The 21,001-nt window shown below is 35.0% G+C and overlaps 1 pseudogene; it reads left to right on the top strand.

Moving 5' to 3' along the window:
- The first annotated feature begins 12,068 nt into the window (after positions 1-12,068).
- Positions 12,069-13,061, top strand: LOC711990 (SMT3 suppressor of mif two 3 homolog 2 (S. cerevisiae)-like; annotated as a pseudogene).
- Positions 13,062-21,001: the final 7,940 nt, after the last annotated feature.

Genomic DNA, 21,001 nt, shown 5'->3' with positions numbered 1-21,001 from the left:
GACTTTGTAAACCTTACATAAGAGCTGGAAGTTCTGGGAAGCGTCAGATAGGGGATTTTATCTTTCACAAAATAATCACAAACATAGTTAAACCAACTACACTCTGGAGGCCCACACTGATTTGTAATGGGAACTAAACGTCACATGGCCGTGGTCAGAATGTGGCTTTTTCAATCCCAGGATAGCTGATCAATGTAATAATTTTGGCAACTTAGGTTATCTCAACATAGCTTACAGCAATGTGGACTGTAACTAACATTCAAATTTCTACATCCAATAAATGAAACCATTTTCCCCACCTCCTTTCTGCCTTCATTACTTCCCTCTCCCTCTTTAAGTCCCCCTAGGGATTGTTTGTCATCGCTCCAAACCCAAATGGCTGACTATAAAAATATATGTTTATAAAACACTTGTGCTATGCTCTGCATCTTAGACTCCCTTGAAATAAAGCAGCCGTAATCCCCATGACAGTTGCCACCATTAATGCTGATTATAAATGCTGGTAAAGAGGCAGAGATGCTGATTTACCACACTTTGCTATGCTTGTGTGTCCTTCTTCTAATAAAAATGAGCGGAATTATTACTTTCTGAAACCTGAGACCCTCAACATTTGTATCACGAACCTCATCTACTGGGAGATTTCACTGCTCCCCATGCTATTTTTTTCTCCCCAAAAAGCTGCCGGTGTAAATGTGCCACACTTGAGCTCCATGGCAGACTGAGCTGAAAGAGCATATGTCCTATATCTATAATGGAAAATTTGGTGTTTAGGGAGCAATGAAGTAAGTTATAACTCAGACTTAGAGATAAATGCTATTTGAGGCTCCTATTCTGTTTATAGATATAATTTGAAAAGCTTAGAAATCTTTCCTGTAGGAACTTTTACTCCCAAGATTTAGGTAAAATGAGTGGTGCTACAATGTTTAATATGAATCATATCTTATTATTTTTTGCTTTACTTTTTATCTAACACATTAATATAGATGAAGTCAGATAGCACTAAAAGTATACAGCAATAAAATGTACCAAATGCTGGAATCATTGGCATATAAATCTGGATAAGATGTAGGACTCCAGGAGTATATGGTATTAATTTTATTTAGCTTTATACTTTATGTGATATTTTCATTAAACTCAAAATTATTTTCCAGAAACACTACAAGTTTTAAAATAAGCTTTTGACCTGGCCATATTGTCACTTATAAAACTAGTCTTCAGAAATCCAGAAATTTGTTCAATAGAAAGTGATTCCTGGGTATCATAAATACACACACACACACACACACACACACACCCCAAAACCAACAAAAAAAAACAGATATTCAAAGAAGTACTTTGATTCAAATTTCTTCAATATAATCATAACCTCCCCAAGAAAAACAGTCACAAAGTCCATTTCACAGCTAGTTTATTTTTCTTTCCTTTAACAAATGTATATTGAGTACTTACTATGCAAGGGTCACTTTGCCAGATGTTACAGAAACAATGAAGAACAAAACAAATACAATATATTCTTTTATGTATTTTATTTTCTAAGAGTATAAATTCACTGTTAGAATTTATTTCTAATAGTGGAGATAAATAAAAAGCAAAGTTACATAAAATTGTCTTAAGTATCATAAAGAGAACATATAGTATTATGTGATTGATGTAGTCTGACTCTGTGTCACCACCCAAATTTCATCTCAAATTGTAATCCCTACAGGTTGAGCAACAGATCTGTAATCCCTACATGTCAAGGGAAGGAAGTGATTGGATTATGGGGACAGTTTCTTTCATGCTGTTTTCATGATAATGAGTGAATTCTCACGAGATCTGGTGATTTTATAAGGGTTTGACATTTCCTCCTACACACACCCACTTTTTTTTCTCTTCTGCCAGCACGTGAGAAGGTCCGAGCTTAGTTCCCCTATGCCTTCTGCCATGATTGTAAGTTTCCTGAGGCCTCCCCAACCATGTGAAACTATGAGTCAATTAAACCTCTTCCTTTACAAATTACCCAGTCTCAGGTATTTCTTTACAGCAGTGCAAAAATAGACTAATACAGTGATAGAACACACTGTCATATTCACAGCTACTTGGTCTCACATTATGTAAATATTGCATGTGTCATTTCATCTCCCCAGTAAGTTCATCATCACTGCTCCTTCTTAGTGATCAAACTGTTAACGATTAAAGCCATTTTAGTAAAGCTTCATACTCCATTCTGCCTAAAATACCATGGGAAAGTATGTGGAAAGAACTGAAGAGTTGTGGAAGTGGACTCAGAAGACAAGATTGTAAGGAATTTGCTGGGAATGAGAGCGAGTCTTGAGTGGTGTCAGGCACACAGCACACATTCCAGGGTGAACTGATCAGGAAAAGAAAGGAAAAATCCTGAATTTCGACACAAACAACAAATGCTAACTGCTTGTCTACTGTGATCCATGGAGATAATTAGAATTCAAAGCCACACAATAATATTAGTAATAGTTAACACTTACTGAGCATTTACCAAGTGCCAGGCACTGTGCTAAGCACTTTTACATATATTACCTCCTTTAATATTCACAGCAATGTAATGCGGTAGTTAGTAATAGTAACTTCATTTTGCAGATTTGGAATTAGAAAGGATTTTTCAAAATTAAACTGCCAAGGTCACACTGTTAACACATAGGGGTTCAAAGATTAAAATCTGAACATTCTGGCCATTCTCCTAAAGTCATATTTTCATAGTTGTCTTATTACTTTATAATCTATTGAGGGGAAGGGTTCTACATAAATATAAGTTAGTCAAATGTAAGTAAACACCATGATATGCTATAAATAAAGTTATATGTTGTCTTGTTGAAGTAAACATTCAGTGATCATACTCACTAACTCATCCTGGGTTCTACAAAGCTTTTTCTTTGAAACAACTTACTCTAAATTTTTATCAATTTTTCAACTAAAATACACTATTTCTCTTTCTTCTTCATTTAAAATTCAGAGTTAATCTTTTACTTCTCTGTTTCTGGAGTGCATTGTACAAATTTTTAAAATTATCATTTAATATGTACTTCCCCCAGTAGATTAAGTTCTAGGCAGGTAAGAATGGTATACTTTCTCCCTAACCTCACTGTGAGGAACTGTCATATAACAAATATCCAATGAAATGTGCATTCAATAAACTGCAAGGTACCTTTATGGCCACGCAGATGTGACACAATAGTATAGCCTCAATTTAAATGCAGTAAATGGAACTTGGATACAGATTGAATTACTTCTTAATGAACAAAGACTCTTGAGATGACAGACTTTCAGGCATTATTCTACTACAGTTGCAAATGGACTATTATTGTACTATAATGAAGAGAATGATCGAGCACTTAAAACCACTAATATTTTCTCAACCGTTATGTGTAAATCTACATGGAGCCAGACTATAAGTGGCAAATATGCCACTACACCCTTCATCTACTCTGCAAGAGACACTGCTAATCCATCATGACATTTGCTGCTTCTGTGCTTGGACTCATCTTTTGCATCAATTTCAGCATGACATTCTAGCAGTCACTGCCAATTGACAGGCCTTCGTCATCAGTTAATGTGTACATGTCATGCTTGACCTGGATCAATGTCACATAATTTTCCTACGTGTAACATTTTACCACTTGGTACTTCTTCTAGGGACGAAAGAAAGCATATGGGCATCTCAGGAAAATCTTATATGACTAGAGTTCCAGATTTTATTTGAGCCAGCTGGGTCCCAAGAGCCAGGCTATAGACCATTACTGATCTGCAATTGATTTTCTCACTACCTCATGAAAAAAAACAAGGAAAATAAAAGAAAAAGAGAAAAATACTCCAGATACTAATCTGACTGACTGCATTAGAATCACCTGGAGAGCTTTGTAAATACTGTTTATAGATCCTCAATCTAGAATCAACATTGCTAGAGATTATGTCTGAAAACTATGTGAATATATGTATATTATGACGTACAGTCTGGTTTAGGTACTGCTAAATTTTTGTGTCCATAGGTATAACATTTCAATTGTATGTCTTTGAAAAAGAAAATTTTTTTCTTTAAACAATGTCATTCTTACTTTTAATTTTTAGTTTGAAAATATCTTTCATTTCTGAAATAATGGAAATAATAAATAGTAGTAGTAAGAGTATTTTTGGCTGCTTTTTTTAATGCCATACTTGACAAAATAAAGAGTTGGGAATCCTATGGAAGTCTCATTTTTCTGAAATGGTGTCTGTCCTTTCAACAGGCCTATTGGTACGCAGCTGTCCGATCAGACAAGTCTGAGCATTTAGGGTAAAGTGGCGGGTGGAATAAGCAAGACAGAAATCTACATTCATTCAAAACTGAAGAACCTCCTAGGAAATATCTCAGGCCAAGAGGAAAAATGTCAAGAGCACAAGCTAGGCTAATCAGCAAATTCTTCTTCTGGGAAATGGAAGGAGAGGATTCTAGTCTTTGGCACACGCTTTGTCCTGGTGCAGCCTCACACATGGTCTTCAAGTCTAGCTGCCATGCAGTGGGGCTATGAAGAGAAAGAGGCAAGTTATACGATAAGAAATAAGAAGACCCAACTCTGTCATTAAAACTTCTGCAAGATATTGAGGTTTGGGAAAGTCCTTAACAGTGTCACGCCGAGAGGGGACAGAGGCATCCCTCCACTTTCCACTGGTCACTGAGTAGCTTTGGAGCCTTCAGCATATATGTGGCAGTGGCAGCAGTGAGAGACAAAGGAGATAACTGCCATGCCATGAGCAGGGGATCAGCAGTGTCTCAGAGACAGCACTCTTAGTGGTGGAGGCAGAGTTCAGCAGCATCGAGGTCCCCCAGCAGGCACAGAGAAGCCAGCAGCTGTGTTCAGCAGAGAGTGGCACTCAGAGAATGCTGTGTGGTTCTCTTGAACATTTATAAAAGGCTTCCCAGAAACACATGTGATAAAGAGGGAGAATTCTTTCTCTGGAGCTTAAACCTGACATTAGTAGGCTCCACCAAGAGCCCAAGAAGTTTTGAGACATAATGTGACTGTTACCCCTTTTCAAATCCCAGTTAGTGTAGCCCACAGAGCAAGCAGCCTCTATGAAATGAGAATAGGAGGTACACTGGTAAGTTCTGAAGGACAACTTCTCACAATACGTCAGGTTCTGAGCCTCTTTCGGTCACAAACACACAGGTTCAAACTAGCCCATAGAAATAAAGAACAATTCTAGTAGGAAAAACATCAAAACTAATTTGAATCATTACCTGAATGGTCACAGGGAAATATTTTTCACATCTCTTACATACTTATACTAGAAATTAACAGGAATGGCTGCCTGTCCTACAGAAATTATCCACCCAGTGTATGGGTGTTATCTCAATTGGTCTACCAGAAAGAGCCCCACTCTTCTGGTCAAAGCAGTGCAGTTGGCTGATCCAATCTTCTCCCCTTGCTGAAGCAATTGGTATAAGAAATTAGCATTCTTTCCTAGCTTTATGTTAAACAGGAGCTAAGACAGATTCTTCTGTTTTTTTGTGTGATGTTTTGTTTTGTTTTGTTTTTTCAATGAACACCCATGCCACCAGGAGAAAGTTCATCTTCAATAGGAATAAATGAAGATGACACAGAAAAAGGCAGAGAGGAAAAATGGAGAGGGAGAGTGTGCAATGATGTTCAAGAACCTAGTTTCCATATCTCGGGTCCTTAGTGCCATTGTGTTCCTGTTGCAATTCCTTTGACTCCATGAGCTACCCTCGATGCCTCAATAAATTCCCCAGTTTGAGTTGGGCTTTTGTCATTTGTAACCAAAAGAATGCATAGCTGAAGTATCAGTTAAGATGTTTTCGGCTACAATTGAGAAAACTTTACTAATAGTAAATTAAACTTTAAACATATTTATTGTGAACAAATCTAGAGATAGCCCCATATTCAAAATTACCATCAAGTTTCTTTTTTTTTTTTTTTTTCTATTTTGTCACTCTCAGAATACAAGATTTTGCCTCAGGCTTGTAACCTCAAGGTCACAAGATGGCTGCCACACCAGTAACTATTATATCTTCATATCACAGCATCCAAAGCAGGAAAGAAGGAAGAGGACAAATGAGCTCTGTCATTCAAAAGAGAAAAAAATATAGATTTCCCAGAAGATCCCCATAAAATTTCCTTTTACATCTCACTGGCTAAAACTGGGTTATATAAACTGATGACCAACGAAGAGGAAAGGGAGAGCCTGGACTAACTTATGCCTCGCAATTTACCCTCCTGGCTAGGAACTTTGCTAACGGCATCCTGTTGTTGATTTATATTGAATTGAACAGACATCAGTCTCTATCCTAACCATGTAGAGATCTGAGGTTTAAGAACTATAGCTGTGATCATATTCCAAACTAAATTATTTTATTTTTTAGATTCGGGGGTGCATGTGTAGGTTCGTTACAAGGGTATATTGCATGATGCTGAGTTCAAAATGAATTTTTTTAAAAAGTAATTTCAATTTTTTATAGATTTAGGGGGTACATGTGCAGATTTGTTACATAGACAAATTCTGTGATGTTGATGTTTGGGATACAACTGATCCCATCACCCAAGTACTGATCATGGTACTCAATAGTTTTTCTGGCCTTTCCTCCCTTCCTCTTTAGCCATTTTTGGAGTTTCTAGTACCTATTGTTCCTATCTTTGTGTCCATGTGTAGCTAATGTTTAGTCCCTAGTTATAAGAGAACATGTAGTACTTGGTTTTCTGTTACTACATTAATTCACTTAGAATAATGTCCTCCAGCTGCATCCATGTTGCTGCAAATGACATGATTTCGTTCTTTTCTATGACTGGATAGCATTCCATGGTATATATGTACCATATTTTCTTTATCCAGTCCACTGTTGATGGTCACCTATCAGCCTGAAATCTTAAATGATGATGTTAATAATGATGATGATGATAATTTATAGTTCTAAATCTGGACCAGGCCTGTTCAAAGCATTTACTTAATTCTTAGAACAATTCACTGAAATTTCACAACATCCAATGAGATAGGCATTATTATTATTATTTGTATCATTATTATATTACTATCATATTAGACATGAAGAAAATGACACATCTTGGAGCTAAGTAACTCATGCAAAGTCACTTGGCTAAAAAAGTATGGTGTTGAGAGCTGAACTTTGGAAGATTGACCTGGAGACAGATCTGCTACACTATATTATATAACACTCTTCTCTCTCCAAAATCAAATGAGATAACAGTATTATGAAGATATGAATTTTATGCCTAGGAAACATATTATTGCAAAAGTGTTATTTGCCCATAAGCTGACCTTGAAATTATAGCTACCATATTTACAAAAAGAATACATTAATTCCAAAATGTGGATCATTCCCACTAACCTCTTTTCTGTTTCTTTCTATGCACACAAATGACTGGGTATAGGATTAGAAAATCCTCTGCACAGGGAAACACAGAACAATTCAATTAATAATTTCAATTTCATTTGGCATTAAAGGTGTTTTAAAAATAGATGTCTTTATCTCAATGAAAGCAAGACCATTAAATGAAAAGAAGTCCCTCTGAAGATTGAGAGCTCAATGGCACTCAATTAGTCAATGAATTTAAAATTACAAAGACTTAAAACCCCCCAGGAGAGATTTTATAGTGTCTTTTATCCAGTGACTTTGGATATTAGGCCTTGGGAGAAAGACAAAATTCATTCTAAAGAAGCATGAAAAGCTGAAACTTAAAAAAAAAAAAAAATACTCCTGCAACTGTAAAAAAGGCAAATGACATTGAACAGTCTAATGTCATTTTCCAATTGGAGTGCATTAAAAGCAGAGGAAACAAAGTAAATTCAGACCAAGACATTCCTAAAAGTTAAGAATTTATTAGAATTTACGAAATTTAACTTTTTGTTCTTATTCTTAATGATGTAAACTCCAAGTCGTACAGGCAAAATTTTTAAAAGCAAGTATAATCCTTGTCTCAACAGTTTCTCTTTAATTAACTCTCTGGTCAAATGTCAGCCAATTGCTTTCAAATAGTGATTAGCTTCTCCTCCATTGTGTGAACAGTGACCAAGCTGTGCCTCTACAGCAGCTGTCATTTCATACCTGAAGGGGCAAAGTATATGACTGCCTGCTGGATTGACATAATAACTGGGGAACATAAAAATGAAAATGTCCTTGAAATCTCCAACAGACAACATTAGTAATTTCTACTTAGCCACAAAGATGAACTGTCCCTCCATCTCTAATAGAAAACAATAAGAGAACAGGATTATCAGTATAATCCTAAACATTAAATAAAATCAATTGTAAACCTGACGTTAAACAACCAATGTTACTCAAACAACACATATACAACAAATAATTCAGTCTAGTTCAGTTACTGGAGAAAAAGTAAGTGGAGAAAAAAAGAAGTTTGCTTGAGGAACCAACTTATTCTTTCAGATTAAGCACCTCCATGTGTCCAAGCACTGGACTAGGGATTGGGAATCAAAATGAGGTAGACCCAGATCTTGCCATGTAAGTAATCATAGAATCCACCAAATACCAAGAATCCAGAACCCCATTTTGCCCTAAAACCAATACAAAATTTTACCCTTAATTCAAAAATCTACACATTCCATTGACTATACATGTAACCTTTCTATCTTAGTTTTTTAGTATAAAAATGCATTTTTTTTAACATGGAGTCTTGCTCTTGTCACCCAAGCTAGAGTATGATGGCATGACCTCGGCTCACTGCAACCTCCACCACTTGGATTCAAGCAATTCTCCTGCCTCAGCCTCCCAAGTAGCTGGGATTACAGGCGTGCACCACCATCCCCGGCTAATTTTGTCTTTTTAGTAGAGATGGGGTTTCCCCATGTTGGCCAGGTTGATGTTGAACTCCTGACCTCAGGTGACCCACTCACTTTGGCCTCCCAAAGTGCTGGAATTACAGGTGTGAGCCACCGTGCTCAGCCTTAAAAAGTGACATTTTTATATACCCATAAAATTTCAAGAAATTTTAAAAATTACTGAAATTGTCTTCCTAACATTTTTAATAGAAAGCCTCATAACAAAATATCTTTACTGATCCTTCTGTCTAATGAACAGGTTCTACTCAACACTAAAAATCCAGATGTTAAATTATCTCACCAGTCACCTGGATGTCAAGGTGATAGTCCACCTATTAGCTGGTAGTTTCTGTTATCTAGAGGGAACCAGATGCTTGACATCTGATTACTAAAATATCCTAATGACTACCAGCTAACCAGCTCTTAATAACCATCTCGAAATTTTGGTTTAAAGTAGAAACTAAATGTCAAGAAATTTTTTTTTAGAATGAGTTCCTGTCCTTTGCAAGGACATGGATGAAACTGGAATTCATCATTCTCAGCAAACTGACACAGGAACAGAAAACCAAACACCGCATAGTCTCACTCATAAGTGGGAGTTGAACAATGAGAACACATGGACACAGAGAGGGGGACATCACACACTAGGGCCTGAATACCTAATGCATGCAGGGCCTAAAACCTAGACGACGGGTTGATGGGTGCAGCAAACCACCATGGTACATGTATACCTATGTAACAAACCTGCATGTTCTGCACATGTATCCCAGATCTTAAAGTAAAATAAAAAATTTAAAAAAATTTTAATTTTAAAAAAGAAATTATTTTTTAACTCAAATCTTTCATGCTTTAACTTGATCACTTGCTTTCTCCTTATTTTGTTGTGAAACAGAAAGAATAATGGTTATAATTTTCTATCTCCTGGTCTTAAGAGAAAACAGAGGTCCTATTGATTAATATTGGTAATGTATTAATGTAGGGTCAATGGAAACTCTACTACATTATTGAGATTATTAATCTATTTATTATTCAACAATTCCTCAGTGTCAATATAAACCATATGCTATGCTCCATCCTGGAGATATAATGGTGAGGCACAGTCTTATTTTCTTGAAATTTTTAGCCCTGTGAGAAAGACAGACAAATAATTGTACAGACATATATAGAACTAAGACAAATGATTTAAGCAGAAGGTACCCAGAATTATGAAAGCCTAATGTAACAGAATATGGCCTTTTAGAAGGAATCAGAGAAAACTGCCAAAGGTAAGTATCTTCAAGCTGAGAAAAGAAGAAAAATTGGGAGAAAAGAAAAAATTGTCCCCAAAATAAGAGCATATGAAAAGGCCCTGTGGCAAGATGAAGCATATTAGATAACAGTTTTCAAAATGTAGTCAGAGCCCCTATGAAAATAGTCAAAAGGAGAGTCATGATAATATAAGATGTTTCTTTCACTTTTCACTATGATTCTCTTACAGGTATACTATAGAGTTTGCCAGGGGCAACATGAAATGTGATACTGCAACAAATTAAATACAGAGCAGATATGAGAATCCAGTTGTGATTCATTAAGCCACCCATTAAAGAAGTTTGCAGAAATGTAAAGCACAGCTATTCTTTTTACTAATTTTCTTATGTAGGAATATATAGTTTATCATTATTATTATTATTATTATTGGTCTCTTAATATGTAATAACCCAATAATGTTACACTTAATAAATTAATAAAGGAACACTTTTTGAAGTTTTAAATTTTCATTTCCAATTATTGTAAGCAACGATAGATATAACACATAAGAACAAAAGCTCATTGGCATCCTAGATAATGAAGAAAAGGAGCCCTAAAACCAAAAAGTTGGAAACTTACTGATAGGAGGAAATTAAAAATGAACAGCGTGACTGAAACAGAGAGTAAGGGAGAAGATGTTCATCAGGGTATTTCTTCCTCTTTCTCTCATCCCTCACACTAGCATTCTGCCTATTTCCTTTCAATTGAAAGAAAATAACTCACCAGGTCTGTCACAAATACATATACCTACCTGTGCATGTGTCTGTGTGCATGTGTGTGGCGTGTGTGTGTGTGTGTGTGTGTGAGAGAGAGAGAGAGAGAGAGAGGGAGACAGAGAGAAATAAGGAAGATGAGCAGTAGCTCATTGGTTCTTAAAATCAGGGCCAGCCACATACTTTGCAAGGCTCAGTGCAAACTGAAAATGTGGAGTTTCTTATTTAGAAAGCAGGGGTGGAGGGAAATACTGTAAAAGATACTGAAATATAATATTTTTGCTTTCTTCAATGATCCCTTTCTCTCTCATCTGGTATTTGTTATTTGCTATTTAACATCATTCTAAGTAAAGAAAAGTAGAATTTTTAATATTATAATAGTGTTTTCTATTCATTTTATATAGTACAGTGCCAATTTTAAATGCAAATATAAATTCAGTAAGAAATATCTATTTTTAAAGCGTTATAATTGATTCTAATGTTTGCTGTGGTTAAGAAACACTGAGAAATTCCATGGTTTCAAAGTGTCATAAAACCAATAATCAAAAGTAAGAAAGAGGCCAAGATAGATACCTCTGAGAATAATTTTTAATAGCCACCCAAAATATTTAGCGAATCCAAAATAAGCCACATACGAGTTGGCATGCTTAGGTCCAGATATTTCTTTCTGCATAAGAAATTGATTACTGGGGGTAAGAGGTGGTTTGAAAAATTAACAAAGATATAAGAGAAAGAAAAAAACTATATTGAAGACTCAGAGAATGAGCAAAGCTCTAAACCTAACTTAGCTGAGGAACTAAGAGAAAATTTTGGAAAACATTATGATACCTTCAGGAGCTTGAAATAAAATGTGACCATCAAAGGCAAGGAGTCTAAGAAAAACAAAACAATAAAATGAAAGAATGGTTAGAAGAAACACAAAGATAACAAAGTAAGATTTAAAGGAATATCAAAGAAAGGTTTCAAAGGAAACCAAAGTTATAACAGCTGAATACAAAATTTGCATAACACTTTTTAAAGAGCACTACTGATAATGAAGACATAAAATGAAAATGATATACATTTGATGTAGAGAGAAAATTAAAATCAGCCCAAGAATTATGAGTATTTTCAAGAAATTTGGAATCAAAGTAGCAACCAAGACATAATTGAAAAAATAAGGTGAACTAAGAAAAATAATTAAAAGAGATCATTGTTGAGAACTATTCAGCTAAGATTTTCATAAGTTACAGAAAATCTTATGTAAAGGTAGAAAAAACTAAGCAGCTTCTGCCGCTCCTGGTGCTGCTTGTGTGCTCGTTTGGTGCGGACCTGGTACCTCTTTTGTGAAGCTGCAGCTGAAGAGACTCCGGCGCTCGCCATGGCCGACGAAAATCCCAAGGAAGGAGTCAAGACTGAGAACAACGATCATATTAATTTGAAGGTTGCGGGGCAGGATGGTTCTGTGGTGCAGTTTAAGATTAAGAGGCATACACCACTTAGTAAACTAATGAAAGCCTATTGTGAACGACAGGGATTGTCAATGAGGCAGATCAGATTCCGATTCGACGGGCAACCAATCAATGAAACAGACACACCTGCACGGTTGGAAATGGCGGATGAAGATACAATTGATGTGTTCCAACAGCAGACGGGAGATGTCTACTGAAAAGGGAACCTGCTTCTTTACTCCAGAACTCTGTTCTTTAAAGACCAAGATTACATTCTCAATTAGAAAACTGCAATTTGGTTCCACCACATCCTGACTACTACCCTACAGTTTTCTCTATTCTTTCATTTCCCCCTTCCCCATTCCTTTATTGTACATAAAGTAACTGGTATATGTGCACAAGCATATTGCTTTTTTTTTTTTTTAACTAAACAGACAATGGTATGTTTTAATTGACATCAAGTGGAGACGGGATGGGGAAAAATACTGATTCTGTGAAAATACTCCCTTTCTCCATTAGTGGCATGCTCATTCAGCTCTTATCTTTATATTCCAGTAAGTTATTTTGCTCTCACTGTTTTAACAAAAACACACAACATAAAAATCCTTGCATATCTTGTTCAATTGGAGAATTTTAATGTTTTTCATTTATCATTGTAAAACCAAGGACAATTTTATAACTTTTTTGTATGTAGCTGTTACATGTAGGGCAATCTGTCTTTAAGTAGGGATAAATTACTCTAAAACAAAAAAGAATCTTAGATAGTTTTCCCTTCAAGTCAAGCGTCTTGTTGTTTAAATAAACTTCTTGTTTAAAAAGAAAGAAAAAACTAAGCAGATTAACCGCTAAGGAATTAAAACCAGGTGGATTCTAATGTCTCCAAAATTATACAGCAGAAAAGTAATGAAACGATATACATAAAATGTTCAGAGATATAAGCCCAGTAAAAATATCATTCACTTCTGAAAACAGCAGAAAGACAGCCTCAGATATACAAGAACTCAAACATAACATCTTTGTACCTTTCTTGAAACTATCTTGTACAACATACTAAAGATATCAAATGTTAACAGAAATTGAGTCAAAAAACGAAAAAGTCAGGTTATATAAATATAAACGGTGTACCCCGAGCATAGTTTAGCAAAGTTAAATTTAAATAACTGTTGTTAGTTGGAGTAAAAAGTTGAATGCAAACATCAAAAATAATCATTGTAAGAGGAAATATAAAAGGTGGTATATATTTAGTTAAGAATGGTTATCTGAGTTGCAAACCTCAGATTGTATTAATATTAATGAGAACTACAGCTTTTAATTACTGGAGAAGATAAAACTAAAGAAAACAGTCACATTTTATAGGGCAAAGAAAGCACAAAATGAGATGGAGTTAAGATAAAATATTTGAGTGTAGTACAAAAAGTTTAAATTCCTCTATTAATCTAAATAGTCTCAAATTAAATTGAGACACAATGTAAATATATGCTGCTTTCAAGAGACCTACCTAAAATAAAGTGGCATTAAAATGTTTTTAAAAGATAGGCAGAGATTTATCAAACTGAAAACAGACTGCCTGCTACAACGGATCTAATAGAATCAAGAACTAATTGTCTACATTAACACATTTTTACTATTCCAATGAATTCTTGCCTAGGAAAATAAAGTTTCAAATAATGTAACTGTTTGTTTCATGAAGTTCTTAAAAATTCATTTACCTTTTCTGCACCTCTCCTTCCTTCCACCAGTAATCCTCAAGTAGACCCCAGTGTCTGTTTTTACCTTTGTGTTCATGAGTTCTCATCATTTAGCTCAGAAAATATAATTATTGGGTACTGGGCTTCATACCTGGGTGATTAAATAATCTGTACAACAAGCCCCCATGACACAAGTTTACCTATGTAACAAACCTTCACACGTACCCCTGAACTTAAAATAAAAGTTCAAAAAATAAATAAATAAAAATAAAAATCAATTTATCTGAAAAAGAAACTGTTCAATTTGCCTCCTCCTCATGTATTAGAGAGGAATAACCTCTTTCTGAAGAAAATAGATGTCTTAAATAGGCAAACTTCTCCATTATCAAACAAATGTTCATTTATCAAGACCCACATTAAAACCCTCATTTTTCTGTGCCCACCAATTATAATTAATATCAAAAACATTGCACAATTCTTCTCAGATCCCTGCATTTAAAACTTTGCTTTAAACCAAACCCAAAACTCCCTAAATATCCATCCATAAGTGATATTCTTCCTTACTGTAGTAGGTAATAAACTTGTATTTGCCTAAACTATATGTTTTGGGGTGAGTTTTTTTTTTTAATTGGCAATCAACAAAATAATCTCAAAAAAAGTTAACATTTGTTTTTGAATAAACTAAACAATAATTTAAAAAACTAGCTGGGTGTTACTTTCTGTTCATCAAGAGATATAATCCATAACAAATATATAATAGTCATAAACTTTTAAGTGCTAAATAACATAGTGTCACATATGAATAAATTTCAAACTGTTAAAAGTGTGGAAAGAAATTGATGGATACAGAACTACAGTGGGAGAACTTAACTTTTTGCAGATCAAGTAGTCAAAAAAAGGAAGACAAATAACAGACAAATGCAAATAAAAAGAAAAAATAAGAATGACCATGTCCGACAAAATCATCTTTGAGGGAAAACATAAAAACATATAAGTATCATTTTTTGTAAGATTAGAATAATTCAACTAGCAATCTTAAATTCGTAACTATAGATTAAATTCAGTAGCCTACACAAAAAGCCTTTCCAAGTGTATATAGAACACCAATTTTTTAAAAAATGATAATATATTAAACATTGACTTTTTAAATGATAATATATCCATAATATAGTTATATAGTAATCTCCATAATAGAGAAATTTTAAATTCCTTAAGCAAATGCTTTTCAAGCCATAGCTGCTAATCACAGTGCCGTAGAGCAGGAAATTAATAATTTGTTTTAACTAATCAAAATGAAAATGTAAAACATATATCTACACAGTTATTGGCTTAAAGAGAGAATTAAAACAATTACATCTCATGTACAAAAAATTAGAGAACTACTTATCAAAGATATGAGCCATAGCCAAAGCTACTTTAATCCTAATAATCATTTTGTATTTTCGAAGAATGAAGTTGCTATGGTTTGAATGTGCTCCCCAAAAAGCTTATATTGGAAATTTAAACTCCAGTGCAACAGTATCGAGAAGTGGGGCCAAATGGGAGGTGTGTAGACCATGAGAGATTCACCCTCATGAATGAATGGATGATAATTATAAAAGGGCTTGAGGTTGCAAGTTAGATCTTTTGCTCTCTCATACTGTCTTGTCCTTCCACCTCTACTATGGAGTGACACAGCAAGAGGCTCTGACCAGATGATAGCACCTTGGAGACTTTTCAGCCTCCAGAACTGTGAGAAATAAATTTATTTTCTTTGTAAATTACTCAGTTGGCAATTTTCTATTATAGAAGCATAAAATGGACTAAGAAAGGTTCTAAACACATTATATGCATTTTCTCATAAGTTTTAACATCTCTTTGAGGGAGGTATCATTATTATTTTTATACATGCAGAGACTGAGGTTTGGAAAGCATAAGTTAGTAAAATAATATTAAATTTAAATTCAGGAATCTATTAAAAGATCACATAACTCAAAGTAAAGATAAATACACACACACACACACATAAAATTGTGAAAAATGCAGAAAACATGAATTTCATAAAATGCAATATGCATTCCTGATTTTTAAAACTTAAAGCAACTTCATGAACTAGAATAGTATTTTCGTTAGTATTATTAGAATAGATTACCTATTTAAAACCAAGAGCATTATACTTAAAATTTTTTACGAAGTGAATGTTTATGCCCCCGAAAATTTATATATTGAAATCCTAGTACTCAGTGTGATAGTATTTGGAGGTGAGACCTTTGGGAGTTGATTAGCTCATGGGCATAAAGCTCTCATCAATAGAAGTAGTGCCCTTATAAAAGAGACCACAGAGAGCTCCCTGGCCCTTTCCACCATGTAAGGACACAGAAAAATGATGGTACTCATCTTTTTGATGAGTCCTCATCAGACATTTAATCTGTTGACATCTTGATTTTTCTCAGCCTCCAAACTGTGAAAGATACATTTCTGTTGTTGATAAACCACTCAATTTATGGTAGTTTTTTATCACAACCCAAATGAACTAAGACAAAAGTGGAACCCAAGAGAAGTATTTCCCAACATTTATTTCATAAAAGACTTTTATGAAAATTATCAAGGGTTCAGCACTCACATAAGTCTGAAAATGTTTAATGCTATAAAGCCTTCTTCTGCATGTCACAATATATATAAGGCCCTGAAGTTCCTTTAGGTAAAGAAAAATAAACTTTATTTAACCTTGTGTTTCTCCAGCTTTCTTGACCACAAAACACTTGTCACACATTTCATCTATTAATATTCTCTCCTGGGCACTTTAGAACAGGCATTCCTATTGAAATACTAAGCCAAACAAGGATATCTATAATCATCACATTTAACAGTATTTTAGATCTGTAACTCACAAAATGAAATAAAACAGAAATGAGTTAAGTTATGCAAGATGAATGCACTTGTTAAACATGCACATAAAAATAATGACTGCAAGAGGTCTGGTGCAGTGGCTCATGCCTGTAATCTCAGCACTTTGGGAGGCCAAGGTGGGTGGATCACCTGAGGTCAGGAGTTCAAGACCAGCCTGGCCAAAAATGGTGAAATCCTGTCTCTACTAAAAATACAAAAATTAGCCAGTGTGGTGGGGGGCATCTGTAATCCCAGCTACTGAGGAAGCTGAGGCAGAAAAATCACTTGAACCCCAGGAGGCAGAGGTTGCAGTGAGCCAAGATCACATCACTGCACTCCATCCGGGGCGACAGAGCAAGACTCCATCTCAAAAACAAATAAAAAAATCTGTAATAAAATACACCAGAATGATAATAGTGGTTATCTCTGTAGAATCAAATGACAGCTGATTGTATTTTCCCCTTTATATTTTCTGTATTCCCTATGATAAGAATGTATTATTTTATAAAAAACATGTTGAGACTCTTTGTCCAAAGCATAAAGGCACAAAGTTTTTCCAAACAAAAAAAAAAAATCAGAATCAAAAATATAAATAGTCTACAAAAATACTGATCAAACCAATGTTAAGCACATCTGAGGCTCTCAACTGAAACCTGTTCAATTGGTCTCTTATTCTAAGCTCATTTGGTATGCAAAAGTGAGAACAAAGAATTATATCACCAGAAAAGAGAATTTAATTACAAATAATGGAAGAAAAAAAATGTGACACAAATAATCAAGAACTAACCTAAGTAGGAAAACAAGGCAAAGTAAGTCAGCTACAAAAAAGAGCTAATATCTAAGGAAAGAACAAATCAACATTAGTCTAATTATTTGAAATTTCAAAAAAAAAACATAAAAGCATAATATCTGAAAAGACAAAAACCAAAAGATGTGCCAAATCCAAAGCCTCTATGTTATGATGCCAATATGCTTCTATAGCCATTAATTTTGTATTGTTTCTTTCTCTATTGCCAGGTGGATTTCTGTTGGCACTCCAACTGTAGAAATATGCCATTGATTCCGTTTCTCTAAATCAGTGTAATAATTAGAGGCAGAGACTGGCAATCAGTAAGTTAATTCCTGAATTAATCAACTATTTAGTTATTTAGTTACAACTAACAAACAAGCCAGAATGAAAGGTGAGGTGAAGCAAGAGAAATGGTTTAGTTTATAAAAGAAAGTAACAGTATGATTATTGTTTTGAATGAGTTAAAATTGATTTTCAAGTGGAAAAACATTCTTAAAACTATTTAAAATGTTAACAAAATATAAGTACTGGCAAAACTTTTAAATGGCCATTTTCTGTCTTCTTTTATCTTAGGCCCAAAAGTTCTAAAACAAAATAAATGACAAGTATTCCCATATTCCAAATCAAGTGCTAAATCAACTAACTGGAAATTGTAAGATCATTGAAAGGTTTTGCAAATCTTAGCACTTCAGCCTCTGAAAATGTTTAAAAAGAGTTCAAATTAAGTCCAGAAGAATGAACTTGATTTCTTTGGTTTAAAAAGAAAAATCTGTGACTTTTCCTTCCACCATCCCTCACTCCCATGGGGAAATAAAGAAGGGCCTTTGAGCATCTACTGGAGCACTTGAAATTTGCCCCCTGAAGTTTAAGAAGAAACACAGATTTAAAGTTTGACACGACTCTGAGAAATGTTCAGGCAAAGATCACTGCAAGATTCCAGGCATGAAGGGCTTTAAGAGTTTGCTACTCCGGTTTTACAAAGAAAAAAAAGAAAAATTTCCTATGGCATTCTAGTACTTCACTCTACTGCTTTATCCCCTTTTATCCATCAATTTATTTTTACCTATCCCATCTTCCTATTCACCTACTTCCAGCTCACCTTACCCACATTTAATTCAATGTCCTACCTCTTCTGCACCCAGGCTTTTGTCCCAAGATAGTTCATATGAACAAGAATAGTTTTCTTTCATCCTCTATGCCAATTTCTGGCTGCCATTTTGCCTGCCCTTCGAATAAATATTGAATCTGTTTTCTATTTGAAATGCTAAAAATTCAAGCAATGATCATTTAAAAGCTGAAGGGTATCATTTATATTCATCAAATGGTTCTCCTAAGACTTCTGGCTGAAACAGATGACCTTTTCCACTAAAGGATATAAACCTTTTTCCCCAGACAAAATATGAAATGGCTCTGATTCCATACTAACATCAAGATCTATCTCTCTACTGGATCACGGTTCAAATAAAACTAGGCCGCATATTTTTTAAAACACTTAAAAAAGAACCTTATCCTATTCTCTTTCTTCATTTCAATGTCTCACATATCTGTAAAGTGAAAGAATAACACACCCAGAAGAGCTGTGCTCCAAAATTTAAAGATAAGTAAGTAGGTTATGTAAAACACACCTTTTTATCCTTGTGGCTTTATTTTGTCCAGTGTCATGACAAGAAGGAATCAGAAAGGAACGGGTGTCTTTTTTTTTTTTTCTTTCTTTTTTTTTGAGACGGAGTCTCGCTCTGTGGCCCAGGCTGGAGTGCAATGGCAGAATCTCAGCTCACTGCAAGCTCCGCCTCCCGGGTTTACGCCATTCTCCTGCCTCAGCCTCCCGAGTAGCTGGGACTACAGGTGCCCGCCACCTCGCCCGGCTAGGTTTTTTGTATTTTTTTTTAGTAGAGACGGGGTTTCACCGTATTAGCCAGGATAGTCTCGATCTCCTGACCTCGTGATCCGCCCGTTTCGGCCTCCCAAAGTGCTGGGATTACAGGCTTGAGCCACCGTGCCCGGCCAGTAACGGGTTTCTTATGAAATTTACTGCAACTAATTTACATTAAGAGACTACATTGAAGAATCAATGAGAACTGCAGCTCCATTAAAACAATAAATATAAATTACAGATATATGTGTCAAAAACACAGATTGAGATGGCATACAGGTTGCTTTTGATGTTTTGTTTTTTGACCATGAAGATCTCATGGTCGGTGTTTCAGTTGCCAAAACAGTAATGTGATTGCAAAACAGAGCTGCCAGGAACCTTTCGTAATTGAATTCTGGCATCACACAGTTTGTCATGTTAGACAATTGAAGCTTCAGAAACTTCTGTTTTTCCACAAACCTATGAACTGTGCCATTCTCCAGTAAAATTACAAAAGCCACGAATTTGACACATCCAGAAACACAAACAGCAGGCTTCCCAGAAAAGGAGCATGTGCCAGGGCATGTAAACATTTAACACACTGTCACAGAACTGCCTACAGTTCTCCTCTTGTCAAGGATTCAAAATAACTTAAAAGCATTCTATGTACAGGAAGCCAAAATGATTACCAAAAAAAATCACTTTAACCTCTGTTGCATTTACAATGAGGGTTATGGGTGTTGATTTTTTTTTTTCCAAAAACAAATATCATAATTTTTAAATACTTTAATCTCTAAGAAGTTACAGAAACATATAACATGAAATGAGAGAGCAAAGGAGAACCAGGATCCACATAAGTGGGCAGAATAATTGTGTGTGGAATGCTAGAGGTAGAAGTGGAAGCCCCATTTTCTGACTTCACAGTATTGTGGTTAGATTGTGGGTTCTAGAATTGACTTTGTTAGATGTGAGTCCTGGCACAATGTAACTAGCTGTGTGATTTCAGGCAAGTTATCCCATATCTCTTATTTTCAGTTTTTTCACCTGTAAAAATGAGAATAATTCAAGATTCTACTTGATTGAATTGCTGTGATTATTAACTAATGCATGTAAGATACTTACTATAATGCCTAGAATATATTAAGTACTTGTAAATGTTAGGTTTTATAGCCATCGTTATTCCTTCTGTAACTTGCTACCTCAGGCTTAATATCCTTGAATTTGTACAAAGCATCTTTTGTAAACATCTTTTTGAAGCCTTAATCTAGAGAAAACTGCCTCACTGTAGCATCATCAAACAGAATAAAGGCAGTTGATTTGGGCCTCTTGTATTTTTTTTTTTTTTTTTTTCTGGAATAAAGTTGGAGAAGGGCAAGGAGCTAAAAGTCTTTTCAGTGTCTCTAAGAACTTAAGATACAGACAACAACATAGATCCAGAAAGACCTCCATATACACAGGTGTCAGTACATTAAAAATTGAAACTAGCCTCTGTATTTTACATTTCATGAAAGGAATAAGATACTCACAAAATATTTGGGAAGACTGGAGGGATATGTGTATACTATCCATTG

The sequence above is a fragment of the Macaca mulatta genome, chromosome 5, assembly GCF_049350105.2.
Source record: "Macaca mulatta isolate MMU2019108-1 chromosome 5, T2T-MMU8v2.0, whole genome shotgun sequence".
Lineage (NCBI taxonomy): Eukaryota > Metazoa > Chordata > Mammalia > Primates > Cercopithecidae > Macaca > Macaca mulatta.
This window is presented reverse-complemented; position numbering and strand designations above follow the sequence as displayed.